The sequence below is a fragment of the Lolium rigidum genome, chromosome 6, assembly GCF_022539505.1.
Source record: "Lolium rigidum isolate FL_2022 chromosome 6, APGP_CSIRO_Lrig_0.1, whole genome shotgun sequence".
Lineage (NCBI taxonomy): Eukaryota > Viridiplantae > Streptophyta > Magnoliopsida > Poales > Poaceae > Lolium > Lolium rigidum.
This window is the reverse complement of record NC_061513.1, coordinates 302440862-302455091: the sequence shown is the minus strand read 5'-3', so window position 1 is coordinate 302455091 and position 14230 is coordinate 302440862.

The window sequence follows — 14230 nt, the reverse complement described above, 5'->3', positions numbered from 1 at the left end:
TTGCCCCTTGGAGCACCGGAGACGCCACGCCGTCGACGACCTCCCACGGGCACCCGCAGCACCTCGACCCCCTATAAAAGGAGGCCGCTCCTGGACGCTCACAGCACACCAGCCGCCTCCCCTCTCTTCTCTGAACCTCCTCGAGTCCTTCCCCTCTCCAATTAAGCTCACCGTCGCCGGAATTGCACCGGAGTCCGCCGCGACAGCAACCCGACGGAGGAGACGACTCCGAGCCTCCCCCGACCAACCACGGCCACCACTCGACTCCCCGTTCCACGCAGCGTCGATTGCCCCCGTCGCCAGCCTGGGAGAACCCCTGCATCGCCGTCGCCAGACCCCCCTGCAACCTAGGGTTCCGACGACTCGCCGGAGAAGGTGAGCCGCCCGATCCCGTGAACGCCCCAGATAGCGCCACGTCGCCCCGCCAGTTGTCTGTAATTCAAACCAGCCCGTAGCGATACTGGGCCGGCCCACATCCCTCTCCCGCTGTGCAGCCCACCTAGTTTCCCGCGCAGCCCACAAATTCAAACGTCGTTTAATTAATTTAGCTGAATTCAAACACTGCTGCCCACTTCAAATTTGAATAGTTTGAAATCTACTACACCAAATTTAGCAAATTTTATATATTCGGAAAGCTCATGAAATTACCTAAACAATGCCACTGGCCTCACTTGCAAATTATCTGTAGAATTTAAATGATAAAAATAACAAAATAGATACTTTTCTAACTTCAAATAAATACTAAAAATTATCTATAAATGATTTTGAGTTGATTCCAACTTTAATAATTCACATTTGACATAATCTAATTGTTTAGGCAAAAATATAGCATAGTTGTTTTGCATGATCATGGGCTAGAAGCACAATATGGGCTATGTAGTCAATACTAGCCCATTTAAACTATTTCAAATTTTAGGAATTTAAATCTATGAGGTGTAGCACCTCATTTAAATCATTCTCACAAGTAATATGAAGTAATGTGATGACCCTTGTTGCTTGGTCTCATATTTGCTCACTTAAGAATATTAAATGTTTGCCATAGTAGCATTTAAATTGTTCCAACTAATTATTAAATCATATGAGAGGTATCCCTCTCATTTAAACCTTTGTCTCAAGTAATTCTACATGAGGTAGAGACCATGGTATACTAACTCTCATATGGAATTATTTGAGGATATTAAATCATTACTATGTGGTATTAAATTGCATGAGGTGTATTCCCTCATTTAAATCATGCTTCTCAAATAATAAGTGTGAAGTGTTGACCTTAGTCAACATGTGCTCATACCTTAGTATTTGAGGAAATTAAATCTTAACAATATTTAATGAGAGGAGATTAGTTCTCCAAATAAATAAATAGAAACATTAATTAATATTGTAATGAGAGGAAACTATTTCCTCCAAAGCATTAAAGAGTTATACTAATAAATAATTATAATGAGGGGAAATTATTGTTTTCTTTAAAATAAAACAAAGTAAATCACCATGCTAATAAGATGTGATGCTAGCATAGGCTTGTGTGAATCTTTGGTGTGTTTAGTCTAGCATGCAAGTTTTGTGTGGTGATTGTATCCTCGTATTCGTTTATAGACGCTAGTACCGAAGGCTACGAAGGGGACGACGAGAACAACTACGAAGAAGAAGGAGGAACATTTTGATCCATACACCAACCAAGGCAAGCTAACACTCTTGCAAGGTTCCCTTGTGCAAAGCTCTACAAGAGCAAGGAACCATTATTTTTATTTTATGCTTAATGCTCCTATCCCAAGATTTTACTTTACAAGCTTTACTAAATTTTGTTTATCAAAGTTTACCTTTGATTCATGATTTCACTGGGTTTAGATATAGAGTAAAACAAGAGCATCAAAGTTAGCCTAGAGCAAGACAAGCTAGTTAGCACCCCTCATGACTAGTTGCTAGTGCTAAAGATTAAAATTAACTATTAGAGATGGGAACTTGTGAAAACCAATGACTTTTAAAACCTTGGAATGATGAGTCATTCTATTGAAAGATTTTGAAGGTGAATATGACTGGTGAAAGACTTGGTGAATTTTACTGAAAACTCGATGGTTGGGTTCGGATGCGATACCATTCCAATTTACAAGTACCCCCACAATACCCGATTATGGGTAGGGCTTAACTGGAAGTTTATGTGTCTTAGTATGGGTTCCCTCTAAACAAGCGTCATCGGGGTTATGCCCAAAGCGGCCTCCACAACACAAAAGAAACGACGTTAAAGAAGAGGTGAATGTCCGGCCCAAGCCCTGTGCAGTTCCCGGGTTGACTGCGGTTTTCACCGGGAGGCCACGCTCATGGGGAGAGGTGCTCATACTAGCATATATAAGTGAAAGGTTATGGTTGATGATCCGCGTCATCGAGTTACGATTATTCGGGGTTACCCACGACGGATGTAATCAAAAGTTGTGGCACAAGTGTACAACCTCTGCGAGTGTAAACCTATTCGAATAGCCGCGTCCACGGTTAAGGACGATTGGAAAGGCCATACTGTTCCGTCATCAGACCATTTTCAAAAATGTGACATATGACTTGTGTTTTAAATTTGGAAAGGTGAAGGGTGGATTTGAACTAAAATCACAACCAAGTTGTGGGAATGACACTAATGTTCCCACTTGAGTTAGTCTAGTGATTCAAGCATCTTTACTAAATGTTTATGAAATAAACTTGGTTTTATGCAAATAAACCTAGAGCTTAGTATCTCCTTACTAGAATTGATAGTTCTTACACTAGTATTAGTTTGCGAGTACTTTAAAGTACTCATGGCTTTGTCCCTGGCTATTCAAATGGCCAGACTTTGAAGGAGAACAACAGTACGAGGAAGATGGACAGCAGGACATCTACGACAACTAGGACCGCTCCTGACGTCAAGCGTTGGCCTGTGGATTAGATAGCCACTACTACTTCGCTTCCGCTATTTGTGATGTTCGTTGATCAATAGATCAACTACTATTGTAAGATTGGATCATGTGATCTACCTTTGTAAGACGATTATGTGTTGTAATAAATGATGACTCTATGATATTCAACTATTATGTCTCGCAACAACAATATTCCTGGGATTGCGATGTATGGCATAATAGGCATCTGGACTTAAAAATCCGGGTGTTGACAAGTTGGTATCAGAGCCATTGTTTGACCTTAGGAGACCCTAGTTAGAATGGACGATCTAAAAAAAACCTAAGTTCAAAAACAAATGAAGTGAATATTTTTGGAAAAACTTAGTCACTTTCGTATCTTTGAGATCTTGTTAAAAATCAGAAGTCATGCTCTTCCTTATAAACCTACATAAAATTTTGACACACGTGTTCACTCTCCAACTTACTCATCTAATTCCCTTTCAGATGGAGCCAACCAACGTCAAGTTTTACCAGCTTGGGAATGGCGGGGACTTGATCTTCGAGAGGGACCTTGATGCCCTGTCGGTCTTTCTTGGACGCCCCCACCCCGAGTTCCACGGAGTTGAGGTCAACGACCAGCACGGCGGGGAGCTTCAGTGGGTGATCACCGCTGATCTGAGAGGCAAGATGGAGCCTCCTACTTCTGAGAGGATCCTCTTCTCTTTCAGGGAAGGCAACTGGCTGGACGGACTGGCACGTGCTCTTCAGGAAGCACTTGCCCGTCTGTGCGGGCAGAATGAAGCCGCCATCCATGGAGAGCGCTTTGCGCATCTCGCAAGGCGTGACTCCGATTGAGAACCCATGGGCCTGCCGCTCCACCCTGAGCTGAGGCACCATGTGGATCACCTGGACTTCATGCTGTTCCAGACCCAGAAGGAGCTAGACAACTCGCGTGCCTACGCCAACCAGACCCACATGGCATTGGCTCATCATGCCGATGCTATCAAGCTGCTTGCCAAGGACCGCAAGTCACTCCGTCTGCAGCGTGCCAAGACGGACGCTACCATTGAGCGCCTTCGCGCCCGGATAGCATCCTTGGAGGCCACTGTCAAGGGTCAAGAAGATCAGCTGAATGGGATGGATGAAGACGGTGAAGACATTCGGGGAGGAGAAGCCTTCCCGAGTGATGACGAGGACTTCGAGGAGGATGAGTTCACCGATGAGGAGGACTATGAGTTTACGGAGGCCGGAGAGGATGGAATCATCCCGATCGATGTGGATGATGAGGATGAGTAGTTGCACTAGTTCACATGTGTAGGTGTGGGTATGTATCGGGATCCCCTTGTATCGTAGAGCGGTGAATGGTTCTTAAAACCAACGGTGTGTTAGCTTTGTAATGTTTGATGTTTGGTATGAATGAAAAAGTGTTGTTGGTTGTACCCCTCAACACTACTCAAGTTTTGAAACTTTTCAAGTTTATCTCAAACAAACCATAGAAATTCCCCGCTTATCTTATGATCCACCTTATTATTCAGATGGCCCCTCCTACCCGCAACAACCCCGTGCCCAAGCCAACCAGATGCACCTTGAGCACGCCAAGATGACTGACACCATCAACATCCTTGCCATGGAGCGCAAGGCACTTCGTCATCAACACGCCAAGAAGGACTACCTCATTGCTCGTCTCCGCGTCAGAATAGCATCACTGGAGCAGCTCATCTCAATACCCAACCATGCCCCTAGAGGCAAGTCCACTGTGACTTGCTATGAATGTGGTGTTACGGGTCATTACTCTAGAAAGTGCCCGATAAAAGCCGCCAACAATGCTCCAAGGACTGGAAGCAATGTTGTACCCATTACCCAAAAGGACAAGTCAACGGTAACCTGCTATGAATGTGGAATTGTGGGTCATTACTCCTATGAATGCCCCAAGAAGCTTGCTAGGACTGCCTTCAATACCGCTGCAACTGCCCAGCAGCGCTAGCCACTGTGCCACAACCGGAAGGAAGTTCGCCCAAACTACCCAAACAACCGCAACGGTCGTTACTACCGCTTGAATGCCACGGAAGCTCAGGAAGCACCACCGACCAATCCAAGTATGTCTTCCTGTTAATAACATGCTCAATCTCTCTTAGGAACCTAACTTTTCTTAAAATCTCGGGACGAGATTTGTTTAAGGGGGAAGGGTTTGTAACAACCCAAAAATTTCAAAACAAAACAAATGAATTTCCCTAGTTCCAAATTTTGGAACCAACAAAAACTTTTATTGAGTTAAGTTTAAGGCATAGTGATCTTGCTTAATTCTTGTGCTTTTGCCATGATTGCTTGTTATAGTATTTTGAAATAACCTTAAACCCTAAACCCCCCCCCCCCCTCTTTTCATCATCATAGCTAAAATAAAATAAAAGGAAATTAAATAAGAAAAAGGCATATGTGCCTATGGTTATTTTTACAAATCTTTACCCTAGACCTTTCTACTTTGTTTAGAGGTTTGGAAAACCTTCATACACTCTACCTAGCACTTATCAAACCAAATCCAAAGTGAAACCAAAGAAACTAAAAATGCCATAGAGGCATATGAGAGTAAAATGCAAATTTATGAATTTGGGAACCTTGACCCTAATATTTGTTATGAATGGTGGGATCACTCCTATATACCATTTCAACACTCAACCACACCATTTGGGTCAAACCAAGTCAAACTAAAACTAAAATGCAACATATGCATAAAGGCATATGTGACACATAGCCATAATACTCAATTTTTGCCCTATGACTTTAAACCTTGACCAAAGGATGTGAGACCATCTCTAAACCTAATATAACACTAAATGGACCCTAACCCATGTCCAAGTGAAGCAAGATCAACCACTTACAAGTTTAGTAAAATTTTGACACCTCATCTCTTATGTATTAAGGCCAAATTTGCAAATCTTTGAACAAGACCATTTGAATTTGTTTCAATGCTCTTAAAATGTTTCTAAACTAATAAGAACCACATTAGAGTCAACAAAAGTCAAATCAAATGGAGAGAATTCAAATGGTGAGATAATTCCATTTTTAACTCACATACACATAACCCAATTTTGCAAATCTTCACCCAAGGCCACCATTGCTTGATCTATTGATTGTAAAACTCTTAGATATGATAAATAAACACAATTGCATCAAAGAAACCAAAATCAAATCAAAGCAAATCTCAAAATCAACATACATGTGATAATGGTCATTTGGCCAATTTATAAAATGTTCCCCACTTTACCCCTCTGTATTTCTCATTTCTTAATCTAAACTTAGTCAACTAATGCCATGTCATCCAAGACCATGTCAAGGTTAACAACTTTCATGTTGACCACACATGCTAACTTTGACTAGGTTGACCAGTATGATTTTGACAAGTGGTGATGTTGAAACTATGTGAAGATCCTACCAAATTTGAAATCTCACAAACCTTAACCAAATACACCACCACCACCACCAATCTTTCACTTTATTTATATGATTGAGCTCCACCAAAAAGAATTCCAATTTTCCAACATTTTCTTCATGCGGCCATTGTGTCGAGCACCTTGTGTGCACAATCTGAAATTGTGATACATGCTATTATCCTCCGTTTTTAGCCTCTACCCTTTTACATATGTGATCATCAACCTCCTATACCCCTCCTGCATCTCTACATGTCCTTGCCCCGTCGTTTAAAGTGAGGAGAAACACCTAAACTAAGCTGGCCGGGCACCATGCCGGCCACCATGGCACTCGAGCAACCTGGAGCCCCTACTCTCCCCTACACCTTGTCAATTAGCATCTCCGGTACACAAGGACACTGCCTATGCACGGCCGAGCCTCCCCCTTGCACGCTAGAAGCCGAGAACGCACGCGTCCGGTACCTCACCACGGCGTGCCGGACACGCGGTGAGCGCGCCCGCACGACGCCCTGGACGCGCCAGTGCACGCCCTCGCCTGGACTCGCTCGACCCCCTCTCTCTCCCTCACCTGGCACGCATGATCACCGCTACTCCAGCTACCTCCTAGACACCCTCCCTAGCTCGCGCACGCTCTCTCACCGTCGCCATGATCAACGTACTGCCGCGCCGGTACTGCACGGACACCATCGCCGCCAGCTCGCCACAGACCATCATTGGACGCACCATCAAGCGCGCTAGCACCGCCTAGACGTCGCCTACAAGATGCGCCTCCTAGCTTGCCCCTTGGAGCACCGGAGACGCCACGCCGTCGACGACCTCCCACGGGCACCCGCAGCACCTCGACCCCCTATAAAAGGAGGCCGCTCCTGGACGCTCACAGCACACCAGCCGCCTCCCCTCTCTTCTCTGAACCTCCTCGAGTCCTTCCCCTCTCCAATTAAGCTCACCGTCGCCGGAATTGCACCGGAGTCCGCCGCGACGAGCAACCCGACGGAGGAGACGACTCCGAGCCTCCCCGACCAACCACGGCCACCACTCGACTCCCGTTCCACGCAGCGTCGATTGCCCCCGCCGCCAGCCTCGGGAGAACCCCTGCATCGCCGTCGCCGCGACCCCCGCAACCTAGGGTTCCGACGACTCGCCGGAGAAGGTGAGCCGCCCGATCCCGTGAACGCCCTGCGATAGCGCCACGTCGCCCCGCCGCGCTTGTCTGTAATTCAAACCAGCCCGTAGCGATACTGGGCCGGCCCACATCCCTCTCCCGCTGTGCAGCCCACCTAGTTTCCCGCGCAGCCCACAAATTCAAACGTCGTTTAATTAATTTAGCTGAATTCAAACACTGCTGCCCACTTCAAATTTGAATAGTTTGAAATCTACTACACCAAATTTAGCAAATTTTATATATTCGGAAAGCTCATGAAATTACCTAAACAATGCCACTGGCCTCACTTGCAAATTATCTGTAGAATTTAAATGATAAAAATAACAAAATAGATACTTTTCTAACTTCAAATAAATACTAAAAATTATCTATAAATGATTTTGAGTTGATTCCAACTTTAATAATTCACATTTGACATAATCTAATTGTTTAGGCAAAAATATAGCATAGTTTTTTTGCATGATCATGGGCTAGAAGCACAATATGGGCTATGTAGTCAATACTAGCCCATTTAAACTATTTCAAATTTTAGGAATTTAAATCTATGAGGTGTAGCACCTCATTTAAATCATTCTCACAAGTAATATGAAGTAACGTGATGACCCTTGTTGCTTGGTCTCATATTTGCTCACTTAAGAATATTAAATGTTTGCCATAGTAGCATTTAAATTGTCCCAACTAATTATTAAATCATATGAGAGGTATCCCTCTCATTTAAACCTTTGTCTCAAGTAATTCTACATGAGGTAGAGACCATGGTATACTAACTCTCATATGGAATTATTTGAGGATATTAAATCATTACTATGTGGTATTAAATTGCATGAGGTGTATTCCCTCATTTAAATCATGCTTCTCAAATAATAAGTGTGAAGTGTTGACCTTAGTCAACATGTGCTCATACCTTAGTATTTGAGGAAATTAAATCTTAACAATATTTAATGAGAGGAGATTAGTTCTCCAAATAAATAAATAGAAACATTAATTAATATTGTAATGAGAGGAAACTATTTGCTCCAAAGCATTAAAGAGTTATACTAATAAATAATTATAATGAGGGGAAATTATTGTTTTCTTTAAAATAAAACAAAGTAAATCACCATGCTAATAAGATGTGATGCTAGCATAGGCTTGTGTGAATCTTTGGTGTGTTTAGTCTAGCATGCAAGTTTTGTGTGGTGATTGTATCCTCGTATTCGTTTATAGACGCTAGTACCGAAGGCTACGAAGGGGACGACGAGAACATCTACGAAGAAGAAGGAGGAACATTTTGATCCATACACCAACCAAGGCAAGCTAACACTCTTGCAAGGTTCCCTTGTGCAAAGCTCTACAAGAGAAAGGCACCATTATTTTTATTTTATGCATAATGCTCCTATCCCAAGATTTTACTTTACAAGCTTTACTAAATTTTGTTTATCAAAGTTTACCTTTGATTCATGATTTCACTGGGTTTAGATATAGAGTAAAACAAGAGCATCAAAGTTAGCCTAGAGCAAGACAAGCTAGTTAGCACCCCTCATGACTAGTTGCTAGTGCTAAAGATTAAAATTAACTATTAGAGATGGGAACTTGTGAAAACCAATGACTTTGAAAACCTTGGAATGATGAGTCATTCTATTGAAAGATTTTGAAGGTGAATATGACTGGTGAAAGACTTGGTGAATTTTACGAAAACTGATGGTTGGGTTCGGATGCGATACCATTCCAATTTACAAGTACCCCCACAATACCTGATTATGGGTAGGGCTTAACTGGAAGTTTATGTGTCTTAGTATGGGTTCCCTCTAAACAAGCGTCATCGGGGTTATGCCCAAAGCGGCCTCCACAACACAAAAGAAACGACGTTAAAGAAGAGGTGAATGTCCGGCCCAAGCCCCGTGCAGCTTCCGGGTTGATCTGCGGTTTTCACCGGAGGCCAAGCTCATGGGGAGAGGTGCTCATACTAGCATATATAAGTGAAAGGTTATGGTTGATGATCCGCGTACTCGAGTTACGATTATTCGAGGTTACCCACGACGGATGTAATCAAAAGTTGTGGCACAAGTGTAAGACCTCTGCAGAGTGTAAACCTATTCGAATAGCCGCGTCCACGGTTAAGGACGATTGGAAAGGCCATACTGTTCCGTCATCATACCATTTTCAAAAATGTGACATATGACTTGTGTTTTAAATTTGGAAAGGTGAAGGGTGGATTTGAACTAAAATCACAACCAAGTTGTGGGAATGACACTAATGTTCCCACTTGAGTTAGTCTAGTGATTCAAGCATCTTTACTAAATGTTTATGAAATAAACTTGGTTTTATGCAAATAAACCTAGAGCTTAGTATCTCCTTACTAGAATTGATAGTTCTTACACTAGTATTAGTTTGCGAGTACTTTAAAGTACTCATGGCTTTGTCCCTGGCTATTCAAATGGCCAGACTTTGAAGGAGAACAACGAGTACGAGGAAGATGGACAGCAGGACGTCTACGACAACTAGGACCGCTCCTGACGTCAAGCGTTGGCCTGTGGATTAGATAGCCACTACTACTTCGCTTCCGCTATTTGTGATGTTCGTTGATCAATAGATCAACTACTATTGTAAGATTGGATCATGTGATCTACCTTTGTAAGACGATTATGTGTTGTAATAAATGATGACTCTATGATATTCAACTATTATGTCTCGCAACAACAATATTCCTGGGATTGCGATGTATGGCATAATAGGCATCTGGACTTAAAAATCCGGGTGTTGACAGCTGCCCTCGCCCGCCGCAAGTCTGACCCGGCTGTTCAGGGAAGGATGGCTCGGCCTCGACCTCGCGCCCGCCCTCGCCTCAGGCCTGCTGCGGCGACCCCGCACCCGAGCCCTCCAGTCGCGCCTGCAGCAGCCGTGATTGCAGCTGCCCCTGCAGGTTCTGGTCCGGCCTGCCCCTCGGTCGCCTCAACGGTGGATTCAGTCCTCCAGGCGTTGCGGGCGTCGATGCAGGCCCCTTGTGCTGCAGCGCCGGCCGCCTCCGGAGGTGTTGTGTCTAGGTCGCCTCGTCCTCACCATCGGTCTGGGATGGCGGCCGCTCCTCCAACCGGCTCTCACCCTTTGGATGGGCTGCTCTACGACCCTGCCGTGCTGGTCGAGGGCCTCGGGTCACTGTCGCTGCTGTCGGTTGCCTCCGGTGGTTCGGCCGAAGTGCCCCTTCCTACCGGTGGTGCGATGCCGGCCTTTGGCTCGCTTTGGGTTGCGTCTTTGGACTCCGACGAGGACGATGACGATGAAGAGTTGGCTCCGCGGTCGCCGTTGGCCTCCTCTGAAGGGGTTGTTTCCGGCTTGGTTCGCGACACCACTGATGTGCGCCATGTTATGAGGCGCCAGCGGAGCCCTGCGACAACATCTCTGCTGCTGTTGGCGCTCTTGGGGACGAGGATGACTGGGTGAAGGTGGGTCGAGGCGGTCGCCCCAGCCGCGAGCCATCGACTTCGCCTCGGAAGGAAGGCCTCGAGCGTAGTATCGCTTTCAAGCGTTGGGCTCGTGGGAGATGCTTTCGGTGCCTTGAGCGTGACCACCAGGTCAACACATGTCGTGAGCCCTTCAGATGCATCCGATGCCGTCGTCCTAGTCACCGGGAGCGTTTCTGCCGTGCACGCTTTCCCGCCGATCGTTCTTGCTCTCCGGACGGTCGTGCGCGTTCTCCGGACGCAAGTGCTCCTTGTTCGCAGCGTCGCTCTCCGCCCGCACAGCCAGGTTGTCCATCGGCGTCTCGGAGTTGGGTCGAGGTCGTGTGCCACTCATCGTCCCCTACAACATCGCCGCCAAAGTCCTCTGCAAGGTGTTGTGAGGAGTTCAATGTCAACGCCAGTTTGGACTCCCGCTTTCAGTGCCAGCTTTCCTTGCTACGCATGGAGCTCACCCAGTTGGTTGCTACGCGCGTCGAGGAGGCGATTCGCCCACTCCGTGAGGAGGTGGCAAGCCTCAAGTTGTTGTTGGCACATGTTGGTGATTCTTTGGAGCCGACGGAGGCATGTTCTTTAGGTGGAGATGAGCTCGCCACCGTGCAAGTTTCACTTGCACTTGGCTCCGTTGAGGAGAAGTCATCTGTGGTCGAGGAAGAATATCTCTACAGTTGTTTCTCTCCTCGTGGTAGCCCCGGCCAGTCGCTGCAACCTATTGTGTCGACTGCCTCGGAGAGCGAGGGCATAGACGAGACCTTGGCCCCGGTGTTGTAGATCACGCCAGAGCGACATGAGTTGCGTGGTGATTCTCCTACGGTGCTTCCGTTAGCGTTATGTTCTTTTGAGACCTTGGAGGTGGCCACGACACCCCCGCCACCACAGTTGGAGCCTTGCCAGTCCCTCGCCTCTTTGGACTATGGAGCAGTCTTGGCCCTTAGTTCTGAGGCTCTTTTTGCAAAAGAGCTTTGCGGCTTGCTCGCTAGTTTGGAGGCGGCTTGCCCTGGATATGGCAAGGACATTGACTGCGTCTTGGCGGGAAAGGCCTCGGAGGATTTGATCAGGAGGGTGGAGAAGTCTCTCAGGAAAGTATCTATCAGGAGCATAAGAAGGAAGAGGGCCGGTTGATTAGTTGTTGGTATTTTTTTGGTTGTCATGGACGTTGTGCTCTTGGGTGTCGGTTCTAGTTGGTTTAGAGGTTGCATTCTTTTGTTGTTTTTCTCTTGTGGGTGTGCTGTTGGTATGAGCTTGGCCATGTTGTTGTGGTTTTCGCTCGGTTTTCTCCTAAAAACTGAGCAACTTCTTCTTAATTAATAGATGAGGCAAAGCTTTTGCCTCCGTTTTAAAAAAAAAATCAGGCAAGACGTGCTGATGATAGATCTCGGCGAAATAGTTTGACAGATGATAAAAGGAAGGAGAGTAATGCACGTAAAAGAGCATTCGAGCAAAACAAGTCGGTCGATGAGAGGAACATACAGAAAAGGGCTAGAAGGCAAAATAAATCCAAAGAAGAACAACGGGAGTTGAATGCAAGACCGCGCATATCTAGGCAAAACAAAACTGAAGAGGAGAGGGTAGCATTGCTAGCTCAGCGCAGAGCAACTGCTGAAGCTAGAAGGAACACCCAATGCGCTGAATCAATCGCGATGCCGTGCCCAACTGCAGCAATTTTGCCTACAATAAACATGTGTGCGAGCACATACAAATTACCCGCAAGAGAGGAAAATAATTCGGCTCCCGCTGCCCCTTCAACGAGCACGCCGGCGTATACCATTGGGACCGAGGGTAACATACCCGTCTTTACTACATTTCTTTACTACATTTATTATTTACATCTTGGCACATTAAAGCGACATACTTACCGAATCCGTAATGTTGTAGGAGACATGGAGAGCTTCCTAAGCAGTATCATGGACGAGGATGCCATCTCTGTTGACCTCATGGACGAGCAGTGCTATACCCGTGAAGGTATTTATGCCAAACTTTCTATCACCCCTCTCTGTTGTACGAGTTAAGATGAACATATTGATATGAAATTCTATGCGTATGTAGGTTACGACGCTGATCATATGGACATTGATACACCAACACACTCATCCCACTACTAGGAAAAGCCCTATTACCGGCGTACCTATTTGGCTACTGCCGGCGCACCAGATCCCACCGGTGCGAACGGGCCAGTGGTAACTGGCTTCTGCCGGCGCATAGGCTTGTGTGCCGGCGGTAGTTCAGTTACTGCCGGTGCACCCGCCCTGCTTCGTCGGCAATAGCCTTGTACCGCTGGCGCACGTGTTGCTTCGCCGGCAGTAGGGCTGCTAGCAGTGGCGCATGTCCTGTGGGCCGGCAGTAGGGCATGGAGGTGCGCCGGTGGTATCATTCGAAAATACAATATTTTTTGCCTTTTCCAACGTATTACAATGCAACATGCAATATGAAAAGCACATGGAGAGCCAAGTCTCATTTCGGTATCAATACACAAATAGGCAAGTCTCATTTCGAAATGTTGATTCATACAACACACATGCAACACCGAACGACGAAGTTTCACAAAGTTAGAAGTCTCGGTACATAGTCGTCACAAGTGTCGTCATATACCTCACAATGTAGCTACTGACCTAAACTACAATCACATAAAACAGGACCATAGTCACGATGAGCATCATCACGAAGGCCATGGTCTTCATCCGGTTCCACCTCATCTCCCTCATCTCTCCCGCTAGATAACGCGCGTATCTTCCTTCTGCCTCCACCCTAGTGGGGTATTCCTTGTAGCTGTTGCCGCTGAAGTGGTGCACGTGTCTCCGACAGTCACTAGTAGAAAAACCCTTATAGGCGAAGCTTAGTTCTGTGGCGCACCGTTTAAAATGCGCCACAGAAAGTTATTTTGTGGCGCACCAAACACGGTGCGCCACAGAAATAGCTTAATTTTGTGGCGCACCAGGGATCCATGCGCCACAGAAATTTGGTGGGGCCAACCCCAATCATTGGTTTCACTATTTCGTGGCGCACGGGATCACGTGCGCCACGAAATAAGACATTACGTGGCGCAGCGGCACAGTGCGCCACCGAGTCTAAGACTACGTGGCGCATTGTTCCTGGTGCGCCACTGAACTAAGACTTTCTGTGGCGCATGTGGGATGGTGCGCCACAGAAAGCCTTATTTCTGTGGTGCACATGAGTTCCATGCAACTCCCCCCCCCCCCCCCCGTGGATCGCCTTTTTAACCTCTGTAAAAAATAAAAAAATAGATAAAAATTTCAAAAAATAAATCCCTTCAAGATTCCTATGTATTATGTCATCTTTTACCACTGAGAATTAACAAACAATAATTTCGACTTTTTTTGCAAAATTGCGTGG